General features: G+C 49.0%; 1 protein-coding gene across 1 annotated transcript in view; it reads right to left on the bottom strand.

The window, feature by feature from the left end:
• Positions 1-25,183, bottom strand: part of LOC141146124 (uncharacterized) — a gene marked incomplete at its 3' end in the record, with an annotated part of 74,496 nt that overhangs the window by 18,713 nt on the left and 30,600 nt on the right.

Below are 25,183 nucleotides of genomic sequence, written 5' to 3'. Positions count from 1 at the left end.
CATCATCCTACACTATTCAGAATACCCCCCCCCCCCCCCCCCCAAGTAACAAGAGATTGACCCCAGCAACAAACTCCACCAGCAACAATAGATCCCCAACCAGCAAGCATCAATAGACCCCTCCTGAAGAAATAAACAATAGACACCTCCCTCAACAATAGATCTTTCCAAGCAACAACAGAACCTCCAGCACACCCCACCACTTGCCATAACATACATTCAGTGTTGAAGGTGCTGGAACTGCGTTCCCCTGCTGAAAAAAATCCCATGTACATAAGCATCACAGGCTCCTCCCATGTACATAAGCATCACAGGCTCCTCCCATGTACATAAGCATCACAGGCTCCTCCCATGTACATAAGCATCACAGGCTCCTCCCATGTACACAAGCATCGCAGCCTCCTCCCATGTACATAAGCATCACAGGCTCCTCCCATGTACATAAGCATCACAGGCTCCTCCCATGTACATAAGCATCACAGGCTCCTCCCATGTACATAAGCATCACAGGCTCCTCCCATGTACATAAGCATCACAGGCTCCTCCCATGTACATAAGCATCACAGACTCCTCCCATGTACATAAGTATTACAGGCTCCTCCCCATGTACACAAGTATCACAGGCTCCTCCCATGTACACAAGTATGTACATGGGAGGAGCCTGTGATACTTATGTACATGGGAGGAGCCTGTGATAAGTATCACAGGCCCCTCCCATGTACATAAGCATCACAGACTCCTCCCATGTACATAAGTATCTCAGACTCCTCCCATGTACATAAGTATCACAGACTCCTCCCATGTACATAAGTATCACAGACTCCTCCCATGTACATAAGTATCACAGCCTTTGCTTAATACTTTGGTGAAGCTCCTTTGGCACCAATTACAGTCAAGTCTTTTTGAGTATGATGCTACAAGCTTGGCACACCTATTTCTGGGCAGTTTCTCCCATTCTTCTTTGCAGGACCTCTCAAGCTCCATCAGGTTGGATAGGGAGGGTCGGTGCACAGCCATTTTCAGATCTCTCCAGAGATGTTCAATCGGGTTCAAGTCTGGGCTCTGGCTGGGCCACTCAAGGACATTCACAGGGTTGTCCCGTAGCCATTCCTTTGTTATCTTGGCTGTGTGTTTAGGGTCGTTGTCCTGTTGGAAGATGAACCTTCGCCCCAGTCTGAGGTCCAGAGCGCTCTGGAGCAGGTTTTCATCAAGGATGTCTCTGTACATTGCTGCATTCATCTTTCCCTCGATGCTGACTAGTCTCGCAGTTCCTGCCGCTGAAAAAAATCCCCACAGCATGAGGTTGCCGCCACCATGCTTCACTATAGGGATGGTATTGGCCAGGTGATGAGCCAGACATGACTCTTGTCATTCAGACCAAAGAGTTCAATCTTTGTTTCATCAGACCAGAGAATTTTGTTTCTCATGGTCTGAGAGTCCTTCAGGTGCCTTTTGGCAAACTCCAGGTGGGCTGTCATGTGACATTTACTGAGGAGTGGCTTCCGTCTGGCCACTCTACCATACAGGCCTGATTGGTGGAGTGCTGTAGAGATGGTTGTTCTTCTGGAAGGTTCTCCTCTCTCCACAGAGAAACACTGGGGGTCTGTCAGCGTGACCATCGGGTTCTTGGTCACCTCCCTGACTAAGGCTCTTCTCCCCCCGATAGCTCAGTTTGGCTGGGCGGCCCGCTCTAGGAAGAGTCCTGGTGGTTCCAAACTTCTTCCATTTACAGATAGAGGCCACTGTGCTCATTGGGACCTTCAATACTGCAGAAATGTTTCTGTACCCTTCCCCAGATCTGTGCCTCTATACAATCCTGTCTCCGAGGTCTACAGACAATTCCTTGGACTTCATGGCTTGGTTTGTGCTCTGACATGCACTATTAACTGTGGGACCTTCTATAGACAGGTGTGTGCCTTTCCAAATCATGTCCAATCAACTTGTAGGTGGACTCCAGTCAAGTTGTAGAAACATCTCAAGGATGATCAGTGGAAACAGGAGGCACCTGAGCTCAATTCTGAGTGTCATGGCAAAGGCTGTGATACCTATGTACATGGGAGGAGCCTGTGATACTTATGTACATGGGAGGAGCCTGTGATACTTATGTACATGGGAGGAGCCTGTGATACCTATGTACATGAGAGGAGCCTGTGATACTTATGTACATGGGAGGAGCCTGTGATACCTATGTACATGGGAGGAGCCTGTGATACTTATATACATGGGATTATTCTTCCTTTTTAAATTTTAAATAAATTTGCAAAGATTTCACACAAACTTCTTTTATGTTGTCATTATGGGGGATTGTTTGATGGGTTTCTGGCAGGATGAAGTGGATTTTTTTTTTTTTTTTAAGGGGTATAAGAAAACCTTTCCTGTGATTTAGTTTACAGACTACAATGGAGCAGATAAGAGAAGTTTGTGGTGGGGTTTTCCATTCTTTTCTATGTGACATTACTCTTCTGGGTCCTTTACCCAAACCTAATCTTTTAAATACAAGCCGTGGATGTGTCCTGGTAGTAGTCCCCTGTACAGCAGAGACCAGGCTGGGAGAGGGAGAAGCAGCACAAGGAGCAGTTCAGTTGTGCAAGGAGCATGTGCTAACAGGAGGAGAGAGCCGAGAGATGAGCTCATCAGGTTGCTACTTCTCCTTTCACTGTCTAATTAGAGGCTGGGGGGGGGGGGTGAGACCTGTCAGTGTTACTGAATTGCAGCAGAGAAATGTCAGGTCTCCTTCCCTGCTCTGGCTGAGTAATGTGGCAGAGCTGTGTAAATATCAGGACTGGATGGACAGCTCCCACATGTATGTATTTATTTCACCGGTTTCCTATCTACACAGATCAGATTTGGTGGATTTGCTGTGATTCTAATTCTAAATATAATTTGTACATTTTGCGGCTTTATAAAATATTTTAAATATAATGAAAATCAATGAAGAGGGGAGACGAATTGACTTGCAGGAGATGTTCCCCATCTGGATGATGTTTGGTGGTCTATAAGGTCACACACATTGGTGCATTCTCAATGGATTTCTCCCTGTATTTTCTGTAATAGATTCATTCCTATCTGGTTTAGCTCCATCTACTGGCAAGAATGCGGTATAGTTTTCTGAAATACCTCAATCTCAAGACCAATACCACATTTTGGCCACTAGATGGAGCTGATGGTCAAATAATAAATCTGTTAAAGGAATTATAGACAACATTTGTTGAGCAAGCACAAATGCGATGGAGATAACAGAAGACCCTATGGAGAGGACCAGAAGATCCTAAGGATGGAGAGGACCAGAAGATCCTAAGGATGGAGAGGACCAGAAGATCCTAAGGATGGAGAGGACCAGAAGATCCTAAGGATTGAGAGGACAAGAAGATCCTAAGGATGGAGATGACAGAAGAGCAAAGGATGGAGAGGACACAAGATTTAGGGATGGAGATGACACAAGATTTAGGGATGGAGAGGACACAAGATTTAGGGATGGAGAGGACACAAGATTTAGGGATGGAGAGGACACAAGATTTAGGGATGGAGAGGACACAAGATTTAGGGATGGAGAGGACACAAGATTTAGGGATGGAGAGGACACAAGATTTAGGGATGGAGAGGACACAAGATTTAGGGATGGAGAGGACACAAGATTTAGGGATGGAGATGACACAAGATTTAGGGATGGAGATGACACAAGATTTAGGGATAGAGATGACACAAGATTTAGGGATGGAGAGGACACAAGATTTAGGGATGGAGAGGACACAAGATTTAGGGATAGAGATGACACAAGATTTAGGGATAGAGAGGACACAAGATTTAGGGATAGAGATGACACAAGATTTAGGGATGGAGAGGACACAAGATTTAGGGATGGAGAGGACACAAGATTTAGGGATGGAGAGGACACAAGATTTAGGGATGGAGAGGACACAAGATTTAGGGATGGAGAGGACACAAGATTTAGGGATGGAGAGGACACAAGATTTAGGGATGGAGAGGACACAAGATTTAGGGATGGAGAGGACACAAGATTTAGGGATGGAGAGGACACAAGATTTAGGGATGGAGAGGACACAAGATTTAGGGATGGAGAGGACACAAGATTTAGGGATGGAGAGGACACAAGATTTAGGGATGGAGATGACACAAGATTTAGGGATGGAGATGACACAAGATTTAGGGATGGAGATGACACAAGATTTAGGGATAGAGATGACACAAGATTTAGGGATGGAGATGACACAAGATTTAGGGATGGAGATGACACAAGATTTAGGGATGGAGATGACACAAGATTTAGGGATGGAGATGACACAAGATTTAGGGATGGAGATGACACAAGATTTAGGGATGGAGATGACACAAGATTTAGGGATGGAGAGGACACAAGATTTAGGGATGGAGAGGACACAAGATTTAGGGATGGAGAGGACACAAGATTTAGGGATGGAGAGGACACAAGATTTAGGGATGGAGATGACACAAGATTTAGGGATGGAGAGGACACAAGATTTAGGGATGGAGAGGACACAAGATTTAGGGATGGAGAGGACACAAGATTTAGGGATGGAGATGACACAAGATTTAGGGATGGAGATGACACAAGATTTAGGGATGGAGATGACACAAGATTTAGGGATGGAGAGGACACAAGATTTAGGGATGGAGAGGACACAAGATTTAGGGATGGAGAGGACACAAGATTTAGGGATGGAGAGGACACAAGATTTAGGGATGGAGATGACACAAGATTTAGGGATAGAGATGACACAAGATTTAGGGATGGAGATGACACAAGATTTAGGGATAGAGATGACACAAGATTTAGGGATGGAGATGACACAAGATTTAGGGATGGAGATGACACAAGATTTAGGGATGGAGATGACACAAGATTTAGGGATGGAGAGGACACAAGATTTAGGGATGGAGATGACACAAGATTTAGGGATGGAGAGGACACAAGATTTAGGGATGGAGAGGACACAAGATTTAGGGATGGAGATGACACAAGATTTAGGGATGGAGATGACACAAGATTTAGGGATAGAGATGACACAAGATTTAGGGATGGAGATGACACAAGATTTAGGGATAGAGATGACACAAGATTTAGGGATGGAGATGACACAAGATTTAGGGATGGAGATGACACAAGATTTAGGGATAGAGATGACACAAGATTTAGGGATGGAGATGACACAAGATTTAGGGATAGAGATGACACAAGATTTAGGGATGGAGAGGACACAAGATTTAGGGATGGAGAGGACACAAGATTTAGGGATAGAGATGACACAAGATTTAGGGATAGAGAGGACACAAGATTTAGGGATAGAGATGACACAAGATTTAGGGATGGAGAGGACACAAGATTTAGGGATGGAGAGGACACAAGATTTAGGGATGGAGAGGACACAAGATTTAGGGATGGAGAGGACACAAGATTTAGGGATAGAGATGACACAAGATTTAGGGATAGAGAGGACACAAGATTTAGGGATGGAGAGGACACAAGATTTAGGGATAGAGATGACACAAGATTTAGGGATAGAGATGACACAAGATTTAGGGATGGAGAGGACACAAGATTTAGGGATAGAGAGGACAGGCACAGGTATATAGGTCAGGTTTGCTGGTTTCAGTTTTTTAGTTCTCAAAATACAGGTGACAAATTTCTCTCCCTTCCCCCAATCCTTCCAGCCTGAGGTTCTAATTGATGGTTTTGAAAACCTCTCCCACAATAAGTTTGTCACATTTTTGTGCAGCGTATAATAAGGTGACACCGCAGTGTATTGTGACACCCTGCTGTGCGGAGACCATGAATGATGTGTAAACTTTAACATTTTTTTTTTATTATATTACAGGTACACACATATGTTCATCTTTACATGTAACGTGTACTGAACAACCAGACACGGAGCTCCAATTATAAAAGAAACATCTCCTACATACACACTGTTCTTACCAATGATCTCCATTATGTGTCTAATGTATTTTCTATGATCATAAGCACCATCCAGAGGCCATAATGCCGCTACCAAATTATAGCCACCAGATGGAGCCAATGATCATAGAAAATACACATTGGTTAGAACTGTGTGACTGGATGAAGTGTTATTGTTGTGTTCTCAAATTATTTGTTGAGTCGCCTTCCAGAATGACCTGAAGCGGATCTAAACCCTCCTTTATATATCGGAAATCTCCAATCCTCCCAGTACCAGTCACATCCAATATTTCACAAATATCCAGGGGCCAAAAAGGTCCCCATTGCACTCCCCCCTACATCAAAAATTCTATCACAGTCCCCTTTACATAAGAGCCCCCCCTTACATCAGTGTGCCCATCAGAGCCCACCTTACATTAGTGTCCCCATCAGAAACCACCTTACATCAAAGTTCCCATAAGAGCCCACCTTATATTAGTGTCCCCCCCCCCCCTTACATTAGTTTCCCCATTATAGCCAACCTAACATCAAAGTCCCCATCAGAGTCCACCTTATATTAGTGCCCTCCCTTACATTAGTGTCCCCATCAGAGCCCACCTAACATCAAATTCCCCATCACATCAAAGTCCCCATCAGAGCCTACCCACCTTATATTAGTGTCCCCATTAGAGTCCACCTAACATCAAATTCCCCATCAGAACCCACCTTATATTAGTGTCCCCATCAGAGCCCACCTTACATCAAAGTCCCCATTAGAGCCCACCTTATATTAGGGTCCCCCCCTTACATTAGTGTCCCCATCAGAGCCCACCTAACATCAAATTCTCCATCAGAGCCCACCTTACAAAGTCCCCATCAGAGCCCGCCTTACATCAAAGTCCCCATCAGAGCCCACCTTACATCAAAGTCCCCATCAGAGCCCACCTTACATCAAAGTCCCCATCAGAGCCCACCTTACATCAAAGTCCCCATCAGAGCCCACCTTACATCAAAGCCCCCATCAGAGCCCACCTTATATCAAAGCCCCCATCAGAGCCCACCTTACATCAAAGCCCCCATCAGAGCCCACCTTACATCAAAGTTCCCATCAAAGTTCTCCCTTACATCACTGTCCCCATCAGAGTAATCTTTATCACTGTGTGGCTGTAGTATCAGGGTGGGGGCCGAGTGCCAGAGCAGGTCTGGGTGGAGGAAGGTCTGGGTGGAGCGGAGGAAGGTCTGGGTGGAGCGGAGGAAGGTCTGGGTGGAGCGGAGGAAGGTCTGGGTGGAGCGGAGGAAGGTCTGGGTGGAGCGGAGGAAGGTCTGGGTGGAGCGGAGGAAGGTCTGGGTGGAGGAGGAAGGCCTGGGTGGAGGAGGAAGGCCTGGGTGGAGGAGGAAGGCCTGGGTGGAGGAGGAAGGTCTGGGTGGAAGAGGAAGGTCTGGGTGGAGGAGGAAGGCCTGGGTGGAGGAGGAAGGCCTGGGTGGAGGAGGAAGGCCTGGGTGGAGGAGGAAGGTCTGGGTGAAGGAAGGTCCGCCCTCCTGTAAATGTTGGGGTAAGCACTTCATTGGTAGTGTGGACACTGGTGGCCGGATGGGATGATGACAACACAGCAGGTGAACCTACAGAGAAGAGCTTAATCCTCCATCGGTGCTCACTTGGCACACCACTGACCCCGGCTCCTTGGATGCAGAAGATCTTGCAGAGTCCCGGATGTGGCCCGCGAGCCATCGTTTGGAGACCCTACCTGAAGACGTTGCCATCTTCTCTTCTATTTAGATGTGACGCATCACATGTGATCATCTATGACACCGGCCTATTGATGAGCTGACACAAGTTTCCCAGGGAACTGTGACAGTTGTCTCCAGAGACGTGCCTAGAATGTTCCTGCTTTTGAAAACTGTTAAACCGGTGGGGTCAGATCCGCTTTAAACCGGTCTACAGAGGTGAAAAAAAATCTGTTCACACAGATAAACTAATCTCAGAAAGTATTATTTTACTGAAAGGGTAGTTGATGCGAGGAATAAACTTCCAGCAGAGGTATTGAGCCAACAGTTAGTCTAGGTTCACATCTAGGTGGTTGCGGTGATGCATTTTGCGTTTTGTGGGGGTCTTTTTTATGGCCCTTTAAATACACTGTATATATAGTTGGTTGCTAAGGAGCGAGCCGGGAAGCCGGCCGATGCGTCCTTAACAACCGATGACCCATTAGCTGTCAGCGGGCTTCCCGACTGACAGCTGAATGTAAAAAAAAGAATTACCGGCAAAAAAAAAAACAAAAAAAAATTAAATACATCAGGAAAAAAACAGCGCGAGGTCCTCTCCCCAATCCATACCAGGCCCGGTATGGATTTGCAGGGGAACCCCATGCCAAAAATAAAAAACAAATAGTGTGGGGTCCCCCAAAATACAAATGAGATCCTTACCTAGACCACGCAGCCAGGCAGGTCAGGAAAGGGAGGGGACGAGCGAGCACCCCCCTCTCCTGAATCATACCAGGCCACATGCCTTCTACATGGGGGGTGCTTTGGGACAGGAGGGGCTCTGCCCCCATGCCCCAAAGCACCTTGTCCCAATGTTGATGGGGACAAGGGCCTCTTCCCGATAACTCTGGGCTGTGGTTATAGGGGTCTGTGGGGGGGGGGCTTATCGATTTCTGGAAGCCCCCCTTTAACAAGGGGGTCCCCAGATCCTGGCCCCACCCCTATGTGAATGAGTATGGGGTCACCGGGTGGCTCTGCCCCATAGCCATTTAAGAAACGTCGCACGGCGGGGCAGGCAGACCGTGGAAGCGTTCGTGGCGAGCGGAGCTTTTTTCCCCCTTGTTTTTCGGGGTCTGGCGGTGGCAGCAGTGCGATTGATGATGGATCTACACCGGGGGGGGGCGACGACATTGGTTTTTTTTACTTTTTAATAAGGGAATCGTCAAAAATTCATGTACTGAATGGGTAGCCCCCCGCCCGCAGATTCCCACAACCACAGCCCAGGGTTGTAGGTAAAAGACCCTTGTCCCCATCAACATGAAGACAAGGTCCCCTGCCCCCCGTCCCAAAGCACCCCCTCATGTAGAGGGCATGTGACCTGGTATGGTTCAGGTGGTGAGAGGGCTCTTGCTCGTCCCCTCCCTTTCCTGACCTGCATGCTTGGATAAGGGTCTGGGATGGATTTTGGGGGGGGGGGGGGGGACCCCACACAATTTTTTTCCCAGATTTTGGCGTGGGGTTCCCCTCCAAATCCATACCAGACACAAAGTGGTATGGATTTGGAGGGGGGACCCCACGCTGTTTCTTTTTCACAAATTTTTTTAGCCTGCAATTTTTATTTTTCACTTTCATCTGTCAGGGAAACCCCAGTGACAGCTGATGACTCTCAGTCGTGTTCGGTTGTGAAGGACGTGCCGGCCGGATAGAGAGATTTTATATATATATATAGATATATATATATATATATATATATATATATATCTATATATATATATATATATATATATATAGATATATATATATATATATATATATATATATATATATATAGATATATATATATAGATATATAGCTATAGATATAGCTATAGATATAGAGAGAGAGAGAGAGAGAGAGAGAGAGAGAGAGAGACAGTGTTTTCAACCACTTCCTGCCCAAGGCCGTCATATGACGTCCTGGACTTTATGTGGGGATATGTGAATGATGGGGGCAGTTACAGGCGTCATCAAGAAATCAATCTTTTTCTGCCGCCGACTCCCTGCACCATAAGAACAATTATAGCGCCCCCTCCCGCCGCTTCTATGGGCGAGCTGGAGAAGGAGTCAGCAAGGATTCACGCGGGCCAGATGGTCTCCGGCAGTCTCTATGACCTTCGGAGGCCAGACGCGATGTTATGGCATCTTGCCCGGCTTGGCAATTGTAAACACTGTACTCAGCTGGAAAGGCCAAGATCTTTTTTTTGGGGTTTTATTTGATCTTGGTCTTTCCAGTCTAGAGGAGAGATGTGGGGACTTATACACCTCAGATCTCTCCATAAAGAGGACCTGTCATGCTCTGTTTCTTTTACAAGGGATGTAATAGGAATAAAAGTGATCAAAAAAATTTCTTCAAGGGAAAGTGTAAAAAAAAAAAAAAAAAAAAAAAAAAAAACACAAAACGAACAAACCCCCCCCCCAAAAAAAACACATTTAAAAAGCGCTCCCCGCCCCCGCACGCAGAAGTGAACGCATAGGTACGTCTCGCCCACATATGTAAATGGCATTCAAACCACACATGTGAGGCATCGCCGCAATCGTTACAGCGAGAGCAATAATTCTCGCGCTAGACCTCATCTGTAACTCTAAACTGGTAGAAACGATTTTTAAAATGTCGCCTATGGAGATTTTTTTAAGTATCGAAACTTGGCACCATTTCACGAGTGTGCGCAATTTTAAAGCGTGACATGTTAGGTATCCATTTACTCGGCGTGACATTATCTTTCACATTATACCAAAAAATTAGGCCAACTTTAGTGTTTTTTTTTTATTATTCATGAAAGATCTCCCCCCCCCCCCCAAAAAAAAAAAACACACACATTTGAAAAATTGCTTCGCAAATACCAAGTGACACAAAAAGTTGCAACGACTGCCAATTTATTCCCCAGGGTCTCTGCTAAAAAAAAAAATAAATAAAAAAACATACAGAATGTTTGAGGGTTCTGAGTAATTTTCTAGCAAATAAAAAAAGTTATTATGAATTTTACATGTAGGAGAGGAGTGCCAGATTAGGCCCGGTATGGAAGCGGTTAACCACTTGCCGACCATCCACTGTATATGTACGGCGGCAGGTCGGCTCGATTGCGCAAATCCATGCATGCGACACTGTGGGCGCGCATGTGCCCGCTGCACGCCATGCGATGACCGCCTGCGGTACACAGAGGCAGAACGAGGATCTAAATAAGGCGGATCCCCATTCTGACAGGAGACATCATAGAGATCTGCTCTTCCCAGTAATGGGGAACAGCGATCTCTGTGTTGTCCCAGTAAGCCCACCTACCCCACACAGTTAGAACACTCCCAGGGAACATATTTAGCCCTTTGATTGCCCCCTAGTGTTTACCCCTTCCCTGCCAGTGTTATTTATACAGTGACAGTGCTTTTTTTTAAGAAGAAGATGAATGGACTTCGTGGGACATTTTTATTTATTTGATTTTTTAATAAAGGACTTGTCCCAAAGTGTGTCTTGTGGTTTAACATTTTGACACTTTTTTTGTGAAATGGTACAGGTACAATGTACCCGTTACCATTTCAAATGGGGGGGGGGGGATCTGGGGGTCCCCTTGTTAAAGGGGGCTTCCAGATTCCGATAAGCCCCCCGCCCGCAGACCCCCACAACTACCGGGCAAGGGTTGTGGGGATGAGGCCCTTCTCCCCATCAACATGGGGACAAGGTGCTTTGGGGGGCTACCCCAAAGCACCCTCCCAATGTTGAGGGCATGTGGCCCGTTACGGTTCAGGAGGAGGGGGCGCTCTCTCGCCCCCCCCTTTTCCTGCGGCCTGTCAGGTTGCATGCTCGGATAGGGGTCTGGTATGGATTTTTGGGGGGACCCCAATGCCATTTTAAAAAAACTTTTGGCGCGGGGTTCCCCTGAAGGGTCTGGTATGAATTTTGAGGGGGACCCCTTAGCCATTTTTTTAAAAAAAATTGGCGCAGGGTTCCCCTTAATATCTATACCAGACCTGAAGGGTATGGAATTTGGGGGGACCCCCATGCAATTTTTTTTTTAAATTTTGGTTTGGGGTTCCCCTTAATATTCATACCAGACCCAAAGGGCCCGGTAATTGACTGTAGGGAATTCCCATGCCGTTTTTTTCAATGACTTATGTGTATTGCCGGGACCAACAATTCATTACAGCCGCGAGTAGTTTTAATTGACTTTTTTTTCCTTTGAAATGTCATTTTGCTGTCAGACTGTTCTAAACACAGGAAACATGCGCCCCTTTACAGGCATACTATAGACACCCCCCAGGTACGAAATTTAAAGGGATATTACACTTTTATTGTTTGACTTTAAGCATTATTAAAATCACTGCTCCTGAAAAAATGTCCGTTTTTCAAACTTTTTTTTGCATTGATACATGTCCCCTGGGGCAGGACCCAGGTCCCCAAACACTTTTTATGACAATACCATGCATATCAGCCTTTAAAATCAGCACTTTTGATTTCTCCCATAGACTTTTTACACCCCAAATTGTTCGCTGTTCGGAGAACACCCGATGTTCGAGTTGAACGTACATTCGACTCGAACATCTGGCTCATACCTTCTTAGGATAAACATAGATCTATAGTCAGACAACAAAGTAAACAAAGAAAAAAAAACAAAGACACACACAAAACAAAAAAATTAAAAAGCCCCCCCCCCCAAATAAATAAATAAATAAATAAAACAAACAAACAAAAAACGGCAAACTCGATGGAATACTTTCTCTTTTTTCTGCTGTCACTTTTCTATATACTCCGATCCAATGGCGGAATAATGAGGACAACCTTTCCAACATAAGAGATTGTCTGGTGCACCCCCCCACCCTACAGAGCAGAGGACACCCAACCAACTTCACCGGAAAAATCAAACCATTATGGGCCTCGCCTCTCCTCTCCTCTCCGGCTGTCCACCATGACACCCGGGCCTGTGGTACTACAAGTCCCAGCATGACTGGAAATCCCACAAAATGCTGGAAAAGGAGCAGCCAAATCACCAACCTTCTCCTCCTGCTTCTCCTCTTCCTCCCTCCAGCTGCACATACTCACCTTTCCTCACCTCCTCTTCTCACCTCCTCCTCCTCCACACATTAACCTCTTGCTCTCCTGGATCATTGTGACACTTCTCTCTCTCTCTCACACAATAAAATTTGCATTTTTTTTTCCCCTAGAAAATGATTTTGAACCCCCCAAACAATATCGATTTACTGAATTCAGAGGCCCTAGAGAATAAAATGGTGGCTGTTGCAATTTTCACATGAGGATCACACAGCCATTTATAGAACACAAATTTTCAGGAAAAAAAAATACACTTACATTAATTTTTGCTCACAAAACACAAAATAGTAACCATTTTTTTGTACGATATAAAAGATAATTCTGAATCAAGTAAATCGACACCAAACATGTCAAGACTTAAAATTGCACACAATAGTGGAATGACAACAAACTACAGTACCTAAAATTGTCCTTCAGTGGAGGGAAAAAGGAAGGTTGTGGAGGGAAGAGGGACAGTTGTGGAGAGAAGAGGGACAGTTGTGGAGGGGAGAAGAGGGACAGTGGTGGAGGGGAGAAGAGGGACAGTGGTGGAGGGGAGAAGAGGGACAGTGGTGGAGGGGAGAAGAGGGACAGTGGTGGAGGGGAGAAGAGGGACAGTGGTGGTGGGGAGAAGAGGGACAGTTGTGGGGAGAAGAGGGACAGTTGTGGAGGGAGAAGAGGGACAGTTGTGGGGGGGAAGAGTGACAGTTGTGGGGAGAAGAGGGACAGTTGTGGGGAGAAGAGGGACAGTTGCGGGGAGAAGAGGGACAGTTGCGGAGAGAAGAGGGACAGTTGTGGGGAGAAGAGGGACAGTTGCGGAGAGAAGAGGGACAGTTGTGGAGGGAAGAGGGACAGTTGTGGGGAGAAGAGGGACAGTTGCGGAGCGAAGAGGGACAGTTGTGGAGAGAAGAGGGACAGTTGTGGAGAGAAGAGGGACAGTGGCGGTGGGGAGAAGAGGGACAGTGGTGGAGAGAAGAGGGACAGTTGTGGAGAGAAGAGGGACAGTTGTGGAGAGAAGAGGGACAGTTGTGGAGGGAGAAGAGGGACAGTTGTGGAGGGAGAAGAGGGACAGTTGTGGGGAGAAGAGGGACAGTTGTGGGGAGAAGAGGGACAGTTGTGGGGGGAAGAGGGACAGTTGTGGGGGGAAGAGGGACAGTTGTGGGGGGAAGAGGGACAGTTGTGGAGGGAAGAGGGACAGTTGTGGGGGGAAGAGGGACAGTTGTGGGGAGAGAAGAGGGACAGTTGTGGGGAGAGAAGAGGGACAGTTGTGGAGAGAAGAGGGACAGTTGTGGAGAGAAGAGGGACAGTTGTGGAGAGAGAAGAGGGACAGTTGTGGAGGGAGAAGAGGGACAGTTGTGGAGAGAAGAGGGACAGTTGTGGAGAGAAGAGGGACAGTTGTGGAGGGAAGAGGGACAGTTGTGGAGAGAAGAGGGACAGTTGTGGGGAGAGAAGAGGGACAGTTGTGGAGAGAAGAGGGACAGTTGTGGAGGGAAGAGGGACAGTTGTGGAGAGAAGAGGGACAGTTGTGGGGAGAGAAGAGGGACAGTTGTGGAGAGAAGAGGGACAGTTGTGGAGGGAAGAGGGACAGTTGTGGGGGGAAGAGGGACAGTTGTGGGGAGAGAAGAGGGACAGTTGTGGAGAGAAGAGGGACAGTTGTTGGGAGAGAAGAGGGACAGTTGTGGAGAGAAGAGGGACAGTTGTGGAGGGAGAAGAGGGACAGTTGTGGAGAGAAGAGGGACAGTTGTGGAGGGGAGAAGAGGGACAGTGGTGGAGGGGAGAAGAGGGACAGTGGTGGAGGGGAGAAGAGGGACAGTGGTGGAGGGGAGAAGAGGGACAGTGGTGGAGGGGAGAAGAGGGACAGTGGTGGAGGGGAGAAGAGGGACAGTGGTGGTGGGGAGAAGAGGGACAGTTGTGGGGAGAAGAGGGACAGTTGTGGAGGGAGAAGAGGGACAGTTGTGGGGGGGAAGAGTGACAGTTGTGGGGAGAAGAGGGACAGTTGTGGGGAGAAGAGGGACAGTTGCGGGGAGAAGAGGGACAGTTGCGGAGAGAAGAGGGACAGTTGTGGGGAGAAGAGGGACAGTTGCGGAGAGAAGAGGGACAGTTGTGGAGGGAAGAGGGACAGTTGTGGGGAGAAGAGGGACAGTTGCGGAGCGAAGAGGGACAGTTGTGGAGAGAAGAGGGACAGTTGTGGAGAGAAGAGGGACAGTGGCGGTGGGGAGAAGAGGGACAGTGGTGGAGAGAAGAGGGACAGTTGTGGAGAGAAGAGGGACAGTTGTGGAGGGAGAAGAGGGACAGTTGTGGAGGGAGAAGAGGGACAGTTGTGGGGAGAAGAGGGACAGTTGTGGGGAGAAGAGGGACAGTTGTGGAGGGAGAAGAGGGACAGTTGTGGGGGGAAGAGGGACAGTTGTGGGGGGAAGAGGGACAGTTGTGGGGAGAAGAGGGACAGTTGTGGAGGGAAGAGGGACAGTTGTGGGGAGAGAAGAGGGACAGTTGTGGAGAGAGAAGAGGGACAGTTGTGGAGGGAGAAGAGGGACAGTTGTGGAGAGAAGAGGGACAGTTGTGGAGAGAAGAGGGACAGTTGTGGAGGGAAGAGGGACAGTTGTGGAGAGAAGAGGGACAGTTGTGGGGAGAGAAGAGGGACAGTTGTGGAGAGAAGAGGGACAGTTGTGGAGGGAGAAGAGGGACAGTTGTGGGGAGAGAAGAGGGACAGTTGTGGGGAGAGAAGAGGGACAGTTGTGGAGAGAAGAGGGACAGTTGTGGAGAGAAGAGGGACAGTTGTGGGGAGAGAAGAGGGACAGTTGTGGAGAGAAGAGGGACAGTTGTGGAGGGAAGAGGGACAGTTGTGGGGGGAAGAGGGACAGTTGTGGGGAGAGAAGAGGGACAGTTGTGGAGAGAAGAGGGACAGTTGTGGGGAGAGAAGAGGGACAGTTGTGGAGAGAAGAGGGACAGTTGTGGGGGGAGAAGAGGGACAGTTGTGGGGGGAAGAGGGACAGTTGTGGGGAGAGAAGAGGGACAGTTGTGGAGAGAAGAGGGACAGTTGTGGGGGGAGAAGAGGGACAGTTGTGGGGGGAAGAGGGACAGTTGTGGGGAGAGAAGAGGGACAGTTGTGGAGAGAGAAGAGGGACAGTTGTGGAGAGAAGAGGGACAGTTGTGGGGAGAGAAGAGGGACAGTTGTGGAGAGAAGAGGGACAGTTGTGGGGGGAGAAGAGGGACAGTTGTGGGGGGAAGAGGGACAGTTGTGGGGAGAGAAGAGGGACAGTTGTGGGGAGAGAAGAGGGACAGTTGTGGAGAGAAGAGGGACAGTTGTGGGGGGAGAAAAGGGACAGTTGTGGGGGGAAGAGGGACAGTTGTGGGGAGAGAAGAGGGACAGTTGTGGAGAGAGAAGAGGGACAGTTGTGGAGAGAAGAGGGACAGTTGTGGAGAGAAGAGGGACAGTTGTGGAGAGAAGAGGGACAGTTGTGGGGAGAGAAGAGGGACAGTTGTGGAGAGAGAAGAGGGACAGTTGTGGAGAGAAGAGGGACAGTTGTGGAGGGAGAAGAGGGACAGTTGTGGGGAGAGAAGAGGGACAGTTGTGGAGAGAAGAGGGACAGTTGTGGAGAGAGAAGAGGGACAGTTGTGGAGAGAAGAGGGACAGTTGTGGAGGGAGAAGAGGGACAGTTGTGGGGAGAGAAGAGGGACAGTTGTGGAGAGAAGAGGGACAGTTGTGGAGGGAGAAGAGGGACAGTTGTGGGGAGAGAAGAGGGACAGTTGTGGAGAGAAGAGGGACAGTTGTGGAGAGAAGAGGGACAGTTGTGGGGAGAGAAGAGGGACAGTTGTGGAGAGAAGAGGGACAGTTGTGGGGAGAGAAGAGGGACAGTTGTGGAGAGAGAAGAGGGACAGTTGTGGAGAGAAGAGGGACAGTTGTGGAGGGAGAAGAGGGACAGTTGTGGAGAGAAGAGGGATAGTTGTGGAGAGAAGAGGGACAGTTGTGGGGAGAAGAGGGACAGTTGTGGAGAGAAGAGGGCCAGTTGTGGAGAGAAGAGGGACAGTTGTGGAGAGAAGAGGGACAGTTGTGGAGGGAGAAGAGGGACAGTTGTGGGGAGAGAAGAGGGACAGTTGTGGAGAGAAGATGGACAGTTGTGGAGAGAAGAGGGACAGTTGTGGGGAGAGAAGAGGGACAGTTGTGGAGAGAGAAGAGGGACAGTTGTGGAGAGAAGAGGGACAGTTGTGGAGGGAGAAGAGGGACAGTTGTGGGGAGAGAAGAGGGACAGTTGTGGAGAGAAGAGGGACAGTTGTGGAGGGAGAAGAGGGACAGTTGTGGGGAGAGAAGAGGGACAGTTGTGGAGAGAAGAGGGACAGTTGTGGGGAGAGAAGAGGGACAGTTGTGGAGAGAAGAGGGACAGTTGTGGAGAGAAGAGGGACAGTTGTGGGGAGAGAAGAGGGACAGTTGTGGAGGGAGAAGAGGGACAGTTGTGGAGAGAAGAGGGACAGTTGTGGAGAGAAGAGGGACAGTTGTGGAGAGAAGAGGGACAGTTGTGGAGAGAAGAGGGACAGTTGTGGAGAGAAGAGGGACAGTTGTGGAGAGAAGAGGGACAGTTGTGGAGAGAAGAGGGACAGTTGTGGGGAGAGAAGAGGGACAGTTGTGGGGAGAGAAGAGGGACAGTTGTGGAGAGAGAAGAGGGACAGTTGTGGGGAGAGAAGAGGGACAGTTGTGGGGAGAGAAGAGGGACAGTTGTGGGGAGAGAAGAGGGACAGTTGTGGAGAGAAGAGGGACAGTTGTGGAGAGAAGAGGGACAGTTGTGGAGAGAAGAGGGACAGTTGTGGAGAGAAGAGGGACAGTTGTGGAGAGAAGAGGGACAGTTGTGGAGAGAGAAGAGGGACAGTTGTGGAGAGAAGAGGGACAGTTGTGGGGGGAGAAGAGGGACAGTTGTGGAGGGAGAAGAGGGACAGTTGTGGAGGGAGAAGAGGGACAGTTGTGGAGAGAAGAGGGACAGTTGTGGGGAGAGAAGAGGGACAGTTGTGGGGAGAGAAGAGGGACAGTTGTGGGGAGAGAAGAGGGACAGTTGTGGAGAGAAGAGGGACAGTTGTGGAGAGAAGAGGGACAGTTGTGGAGAGAAGAGGGACAGTTGTGGAGAGAAGAGGGACAGTTGTGGGGGGAGAAGAGGGACAGTTGCGGAGAGAAGAGGGACAGTTGTGGGGGGAGAAGAGGGACAGTTGTGGGGGGAAGAGGGACAGTTGTGGAGAGAAGAGGGACAGTTGTGGGGAGAGAAGAGGGACAGTTGTGGAGAGAAGAGGGACAGTTGTGGAGAGAAGAGGGACAGTTGTGGAGAGAAGAGGGACAGTTGTGGAGAGAAGAGGGACAGTTGTGGGGGGAGAAGAGGGACAGTTGTGGAGAGAAGAGGGACAGTTGTGGAGAGAAGAGGGACAGTTGTGGAGAGAAGAGGGACAGTTGTGGGGGGAGAAGAGGGACAGTTGTGGAGGGAGAAGAGGGACAGTTGTGGGGAGAGAAGAGGGACAGTTGTGGAGAGAAGAGGGACAGTTGTGGAGAGAAGAGGGACAGTTGTGGAGAGAAGAGGGACAGTTGTGGAGGGAGAAGAGGGACAGTTGTGGAGAGAAGAGGGACAGTTGTGGAGAGAAGAGGGACAGTTGAGGGGGGAGAAGAGGGACAGTTGCGGAGAGAAGAGGGACAGTTGAGGGGGGAGAAGAGGGACAGTTGCGGAGAGAAGAGGGACAGTTGTGGGGGGAGAAGAGGGACAGTTGTGGGGGGAAGAGGGACAGTTGTGGAGAGAAGAGGGACAGTTGTGGGGAGAGAAGAGGGACAGTTGTGGGGAGAGAAGAGGGACAGTTGTGGAGAGAAGAGGGACAGTTGTGGAGAGAAGAGGGACAGTTGTGGAGAGAAGAGGGACAGTTGTGGGGGGAGAAGAGGGACAGTTGTGGAGAGAAGAGGGACAGTTGTGGGGGGAGAAGAGGGACAGTTGTGGAGAGAAGAGGGACAGTTGTGGGGGGAGAAGAGGGACAGTTGTGGAGAGAAGAGGGACAGTTGTGGAGGGAGAAGAGGGACAGTTGTGGAGGGAGAAGAGGGACAGTTGTGGGGAGAGAAGAGGGACAGTTGTGGAGAGAAGAGGGACAGTTGTGGAGAGAAGAGGGACAGTTGTGGAGAGAAGAGGGACAGTTGTGGAGAGAAGAGGGACAGTTGTGGGGGGAGAAGAGGGACAGTTGTGGAGAGAAGAGGGACAGTTGTGGAGAGAAGAGGGACAGTTGTGGAGAGAAGAGGGACAGTTGTGGGGGGAGAAGAGGGACAGTTGTGGAGGGAGAAGAGGGACAGTTGTGGGGAGAGAAGAGGGACAGTTGTGGAGAGAAGAGGGACAGTTGTGGAGAGAAGAGGGACAGTTGTGGAGAGAAGAGGGACAGTTGTGGAGAGAAGAGGGACAGTTGTGGGGGGAGAAGAGGGACAGTTGTGGAGAGAAGAGGGACAGTTGTGGAGAGAAGAGGGACAGTTGTGGAGAGAAGAGGGACAGTTGTGGAGAGAAGAGGGACAGTTGTGGAGAGAAGAGGGACAGTTGTGGAGGGAGAAGAGGGACAGTTGTGGAGGGAGAAGAGGGACAGTTGTGGAGGGAGAAGAGGGACAGTTGTGGAGGGAGAAGAGGGACAGTTGTGGGGAGAGAAGAGGGACAGTTGTGGAGAGAAGAGGGACAGTTGTGGGGAGAGAAGAGGGACAGTTGTGGGGAGAGAAGAGGGACAGTTGTGGAGAGAAGAGGGACAGTTGTGGAGAGAAGAGGGACAGTTGTGGAGAGAAGAGGGACAGTTGTGGAGAGAAGAGGGACAGTTGTGGGGAGAGAAGAGGGACAGTTGTGGGGAGAGAAGAGGGACAGTTGTGGAGAGAAGAGGGACAGTTGTGGGGAGAGAAGAGGGACAGTTGTGGAGGGAGAAGAGGGACAGTTGTGGAGAGAAGAGGGACAGTTGTGGAGAGAAGAGGGACAGTTGTGGGGAGAGAAGAGGGACAGTTGTGGAGGGAGAAGAGGGACAGTTGTGGAGAGAAGAGGGACAGTTGTGGAGAGAAGAGGGACAGTTGTGGAGAGAAGAGGGACAGTTGTGGAGAGAAGAGGGACAGTTGTGGAGAGAAGAGGGACAGTTGTGGAGAGAAGAGGGACAGTTGTGGGGGGAGAAGAGGGACAGTTGTGGAGAGAAGAGGGACAGTTGTGGGGAGAGAAGAGGGACAGTTGTGGAGAGAAGAGGGACAGTTGTGGGGAGAGAAGAGGGACAGTTGTGGAGAGAAGAGGGACAGTTGTGGAGAGAAGAGGGACAGTTGTGGAGGGAGAAGAGGGACAGTTGTGGAGAGAAGAGGGACAGTTGTGGAGAGAAGAGGGACAGTTGAGGGGGGAGAAGAGGGACAGTTGCGGAGAGAAGAGGGACAGTTGAGGGGGGAGAAGAGGGACAGTTGCGGAGAGAAGAGGGACAGTTGTGGGGGGAGAAGAGGGACAGTTGTGGGGGGAGAAGAGGGACAGTTGTGGAGAGAAGAGGGACAGTTGAGGGGGGAGAAGAGGGACAGTTGCGGAGAGAAGAGGGACAGTTGTGGGGGGAGAAGAGGGACAGTTGTGGGGGGAGAAGAGGGACAGTTGTGGAGAGAAGAGGGACAGTTGTGGAGGGAGAAGAGGGACAGTTGTGGAGAGAAGAGGGACAGTTGTGGGGAGAGAAGAGGGACAGTTGTGGGGAGAGAAGAGGGACAGTTGTGGAGAGAAGAGGGACAGTTGTGGAGAGAAGAGGGACAGTTGTGGAGAGAAGAGGGACAGTTGTGGGGGGAGAAGAGGGACAGTTGTGGAGAGAAGAGGGACAGTTGTGGGGGGAGAAGAGGGACAGTTGTGGAGAGAAGAGGGACAGTTGTGGGGGGAGAAGAGGGACAGTTGTGGAGAGAAGAGGGACAGTTGTGGAGGGAGAAGAGGGACAGTTGTGGAGGGAGAAGAGGGACAGTTGTGGGGAGAGAAGAGGGACAGTTGTGGAGAGAAGAGGGACAGTTGTGGAGAGAAGAGGGACAGTTGTGGAGAGAAGAGGGACAGTTGTGGAGAGAAGAGGGACAGTTGTGGGGGGAGAAGAGGGACAGTTGTGGAGAGAAGAGGGACAGTTGTGGGGAGAGAAGAGGGACAGTTGTGGATTGACAGTTAGGGGACATGTTCGCTCCGGGGGTGACAGTTAGTGATTTTGGTGACGTAGATTGACGTCTGGTGGTGTGGGGGAAGGGAAGTCGGAGGTGTCATGGTGATACAATGTAACAGAAGAGATCAGGAAATGTTGAGAAGTATTAGATCCCCTCCCCCTCCCCCTCTGTATTCATCAGACCCCCCAGAGAAAGAAGCCCCCCTCCCCCACTCACCTGTGGCCCCTCCACTGTGTGGGGCCCCTGAGGGGTGACAGGCGGAGATCTCTGAACCGTCTGAACCGAGAAAAGAAAGTGAAAGTAGAAAAGACACTCCCTACTAACGGCCAGATAACCCCGCCCACCTATCAGATCCTGGATACACACAGTACACATATCTTTCTGAGATTTGTTGTTTACAAGTTTAAAAACTTTTTTTTTTTTTTTGCTAGAAAATTACTTTTTTTTTTTCTGACACCCTAGAGAATAAAATGGCGATCGTTGCAATACTTTCTGTCACACCGTATTTGCGCAGCGATCTTACAAATGCACTTTTTTTGGGGAAAAATACAGTTTTTTGAATTAAAAAAATAAGACAGTAAAGTCAGCCCATTTTTTTTTTTATATTGTGAAAGATAATGTTACGCCGAGTAAATTTATACCCAACATGTCACGTTTCAAAATTGCGCCCGCTCGTGGAATGGGGACAAACTTTAACCCTTTAAAAACCTCCATAGGCGACATTTAAAAAAATTCTACAGGTTGCATATTTAGAGTTACAGGGTCTAGTGCTAGAATTATTGCTCTCGCTCTAACGATCGCGGCGATAACTCACATGTGTGGCTTGAACACCGTTCTCATATGCGGGTGCTACTCACGTATGCGTTCGCTTCTGCACGCAAGCTCAGCGGGACGGGGCGCGTTTAAAATTTTTTTTTTTTCTTATTTATTTTACCTTTTATTTTTTATTTTTGCACTGTTCTTTAAAAAAAAAATGGTGTCACTTTTATTCCTATTACAAGGAATGTAAACATTCCTTGTAATAGAAAAAAATCATGACAGGACCTCTTATATATGAGATCTGGGGGGTCAAAAAAAATCTCACATCTCATATTTACACTAAAATGCAATAAAAAAAAATAAAAATTGTCATTTAAAAAAAAAAATACAAAAAAATAAATGGCTCTTTAAGAGCTATGGGCGGAAGTGACATTTTGATGTTGCTTCCGCCCTGCACTGATATGGAGATGGGTGGGGGGTCATCTTCCCCTCACTCGTCTCCATACCCAGCAAGGGGGAAAATCCGATCCCCTTCGCCGCTGCCGACGGCTCCGGTAAGCAGCGGAGGGCACCAGAGCGCGGCGGGAAGGGGGGGCCCTCTTACGGCGCCAATAAAAGTGATCTCGCAGTGAATCCGCCACAGAGACCACTTTTATCTTGAAGCGGACCGCCCGCTGAAGAAGAGGATACCGGGGTTATGGTACCTAGCTGCTGCCATAACAACGATACTCCACTTCAAAGTGCCGACGTATAACGACGGTGGGCGGTCCGGAAGTGGTTAAGGTGAAAAGACTTCTGACAGTGAATGGCCCCCCCAGCGTCAAAACCACCCCCCCCACCCCACCCCCCGTTTTACTCATCTGAGCCCTTTGATCCCTTGGCGGAGACGCGCTCTACCTCTCTGCCCGGGGTTCTCGGCTCTTGATTGGATAGATTGATAGCAGCGCAGCCATTGGCTCCCAGTGCTGTCAATCACATCCAATGATGCGGGGCCGAGTCCGGCATTCTGTGTCAATAGACGCAAATGCTGGACTCGGGCCCGCAAGGTAACCCCCCCGGGACAGAGCTTCTCCTAGGGGGTTTACCGATGTGGGGAGGAGCCTCGAGAGCCGCCGGGGGACCCCAGAAGACGTGGATCAGGGCCACACTGTGCAAAACGAGCGTTTAGAAACCCTTTAACCGTCTTGGGCATGGAGTTAACCAGAGCTTCACAGGTTGTCACTGGAGTCCTCTTCCCCTCCTCCATGATGACATCACAGAGCTGGTGGATGTTAGAGACCTTGCACTCATCCACCTTCCGTTTGAGGAGGTCCCACAGATGATCAATAGGGTTTAGGTCTGGAGACATGCTTGGCCAGTCCATCACCTTTACCCTCAGCTTCTTTAGCAAGGTAGTGGTGGTCTTGGAGGTGTGTTTGGGGTGGTTATCATGTTGGAATACTGCCCTGCGGCCCAGTCTCTGAAGGGAGGGGATCATGCTCTGCTTCAGTATGTCACAGTACATGTTGGCATTCATGGTTCCCTCAATGATCTGTAGCTCCCCAGTGCCGGCAGCCCCAGACCATGACACTCCCACCACCATGCTTGACTGTAGACAAGACACACTTGTCTTTGTCCTCCTCACCTGGTTGCCCCCACACACGCTTGTCACCATCTGAACCAAATAAGTTTATCTTGGTCTCATCAGACCACAGGACATGGTTCCAGTAATCCATGTCCTCAGTCTGCTTGTCTTCAGCAAACTGTTTGTGGTCTTTCTTGTGCATCATCTTTAGAAGAGGCTTCCTTCTGGGATGACAGCCATGCAGACCAATTTGATGCAGTGTGCGGCGTATGGTCTGAGCACTGACAGGCTGACCCCCCACCCCTACAACCTCTGCAGCAATGCTGGCAGCACTCATATGTCTATTTCCCAAAGACAACCTCTGGATATGACGCTGATCACGTGACCTCAACTTCTTTGGTGGACCATGACGAGGCCTGTTCTGAGTGGAGCCTGTCCTGTTATACCGCTGTATGGTCTTGGCCACCTTGCTGCAGCTCAGATTCAGGGTCTTGGCAATCTTCTTATAGCCTAGGCCATCTTTATGTAGAGCAACAATTCTTTTTTTCAGATCCTCAGAGAGTTCTTTGCCATGAGGTGCCATGTTGAACTTCCAGTGACCAGTATGAGAGAGTGAGAGCGATAACACCAAATTTAACACACCTGCTCCCCATTCACACCTGAGACCTTGTAACACTAACGAGTCACATGACACCGGGGAGGGAAAACGGCTAATTGGGCCCAATTTGGAGATTTTCACTTGGGGGTGTACTGACTTTTGTTGCCAGCGGTTTAGACATTAATGGCTGTGTGTTGAGTTATTTTGAGGGGACAGCAAATTTACACTGTTATACAAGCTGTACACTCATTACTTTACATTGTAGACAAGTGTCATTTCTTCAGTGTTGTCACATGAAAAGATAGAAGACAATATTTACAGAAATGTATCTCACTTTTGTGAGATACTGTAGACTGGCAGTGCCAGGCACTCCGTATACTGTGTGTATATAGACTGGCAGTGCCAGGGACTCCGTATACTGTGTGTATATAAACTGGCAGTGCCAGAGACTCCGTGTACTGTGTGTGTATATAGGCGGCAGTGCCAGGGAGTCTGTATACTGTATGTATATAAACTGGCAGTGCCAGGGAGTCCGTATTCTGTGTGTGTATATAGACTGCCAGGTCCGGACTCTGTATACTGCGTGTGTATAAATTGCCAGTGCCAGGGACTCCGTATACTGTATGTATATAGACTGGCAGTACCAGGGACTCAGTGTACTGTGTGTATATATAGACTGGTAGTGCCAGGGAGTCCGTATACCATGTGTATATAGACTGGCAGTGCCAGGGACTCAGTATACTGTGTGTATATATAGATTGGTAGTGCCAGGGAGTCCGTATACTGTGTGTATATAGACTGGTAGTGCCAGGGAGTCCATATACTGTGTACATAAACTGGCAGTGCCAGGGACTCCGTATACTATGTGTATATAAACCGGCAGTGCCAGGGACTCCGTATACTGTGTGTATATAGACTGGCAGTGCCGGACTCCGTATACTGTGTGTATATAAACTGGCAGTGCCAGGGACTCCGTATACTGTGTGTATATAGACTGGCAGTGCCGGACTCCGTATACTGTGTGTATATAAACTGGCAGTGCCAGGGACTCAGTGTACTGTGTGTATATATAGACTGGCAGTGCCAGGGAGTCCGTATACTATGTGTATATAGACTGGCAGTGCCAGGGACTCAGTATACTGTGTGTATATATAGATTGGTAGTGCCAGGGAGTCCGTATACTGTGTGTATATAGACTGGTAGTGCCAGGGAGTCCATATACTGTGTGTACATAAACTGGCAGTGCCAGGGACTTCGTATACTATGTGTATATAAACCGGCAGTGCCAGGGACTCCGTATACTGTGTGTATATAGACTGGCAGTGCCAGGGACTCCGTATACTGTGTGTATAAAGACTGGCAGTGCCAAGGACTCCGTATACTGTGTGTATATAAACCGGCAGTGCCAGGGAGTCCGTATTCTGTGTGTATATAGACTGACAGTGCCAGGCACTCCGTAT

The sequence above is a fragment of the Aquarana catesbeiana genome, linkage group LG05, assembly GCF_042186555.1.
Source record: "Aquarana catesbeiana isolate 2022-GZ linkage group LG05, ASM4218655v1, whole genome shotgun sequence".
Classification (NCBI taxonomy): Eukaryota; Metazoa; Chordata; class Amphibia; order Anura; family Ranidae; genus Aquarana; species Aquarana catesbeiana.
Note: the sequence above shows the minus strand (reverse complement) of the source record. Positions and strands in the feature narration are given on the sequence as shown.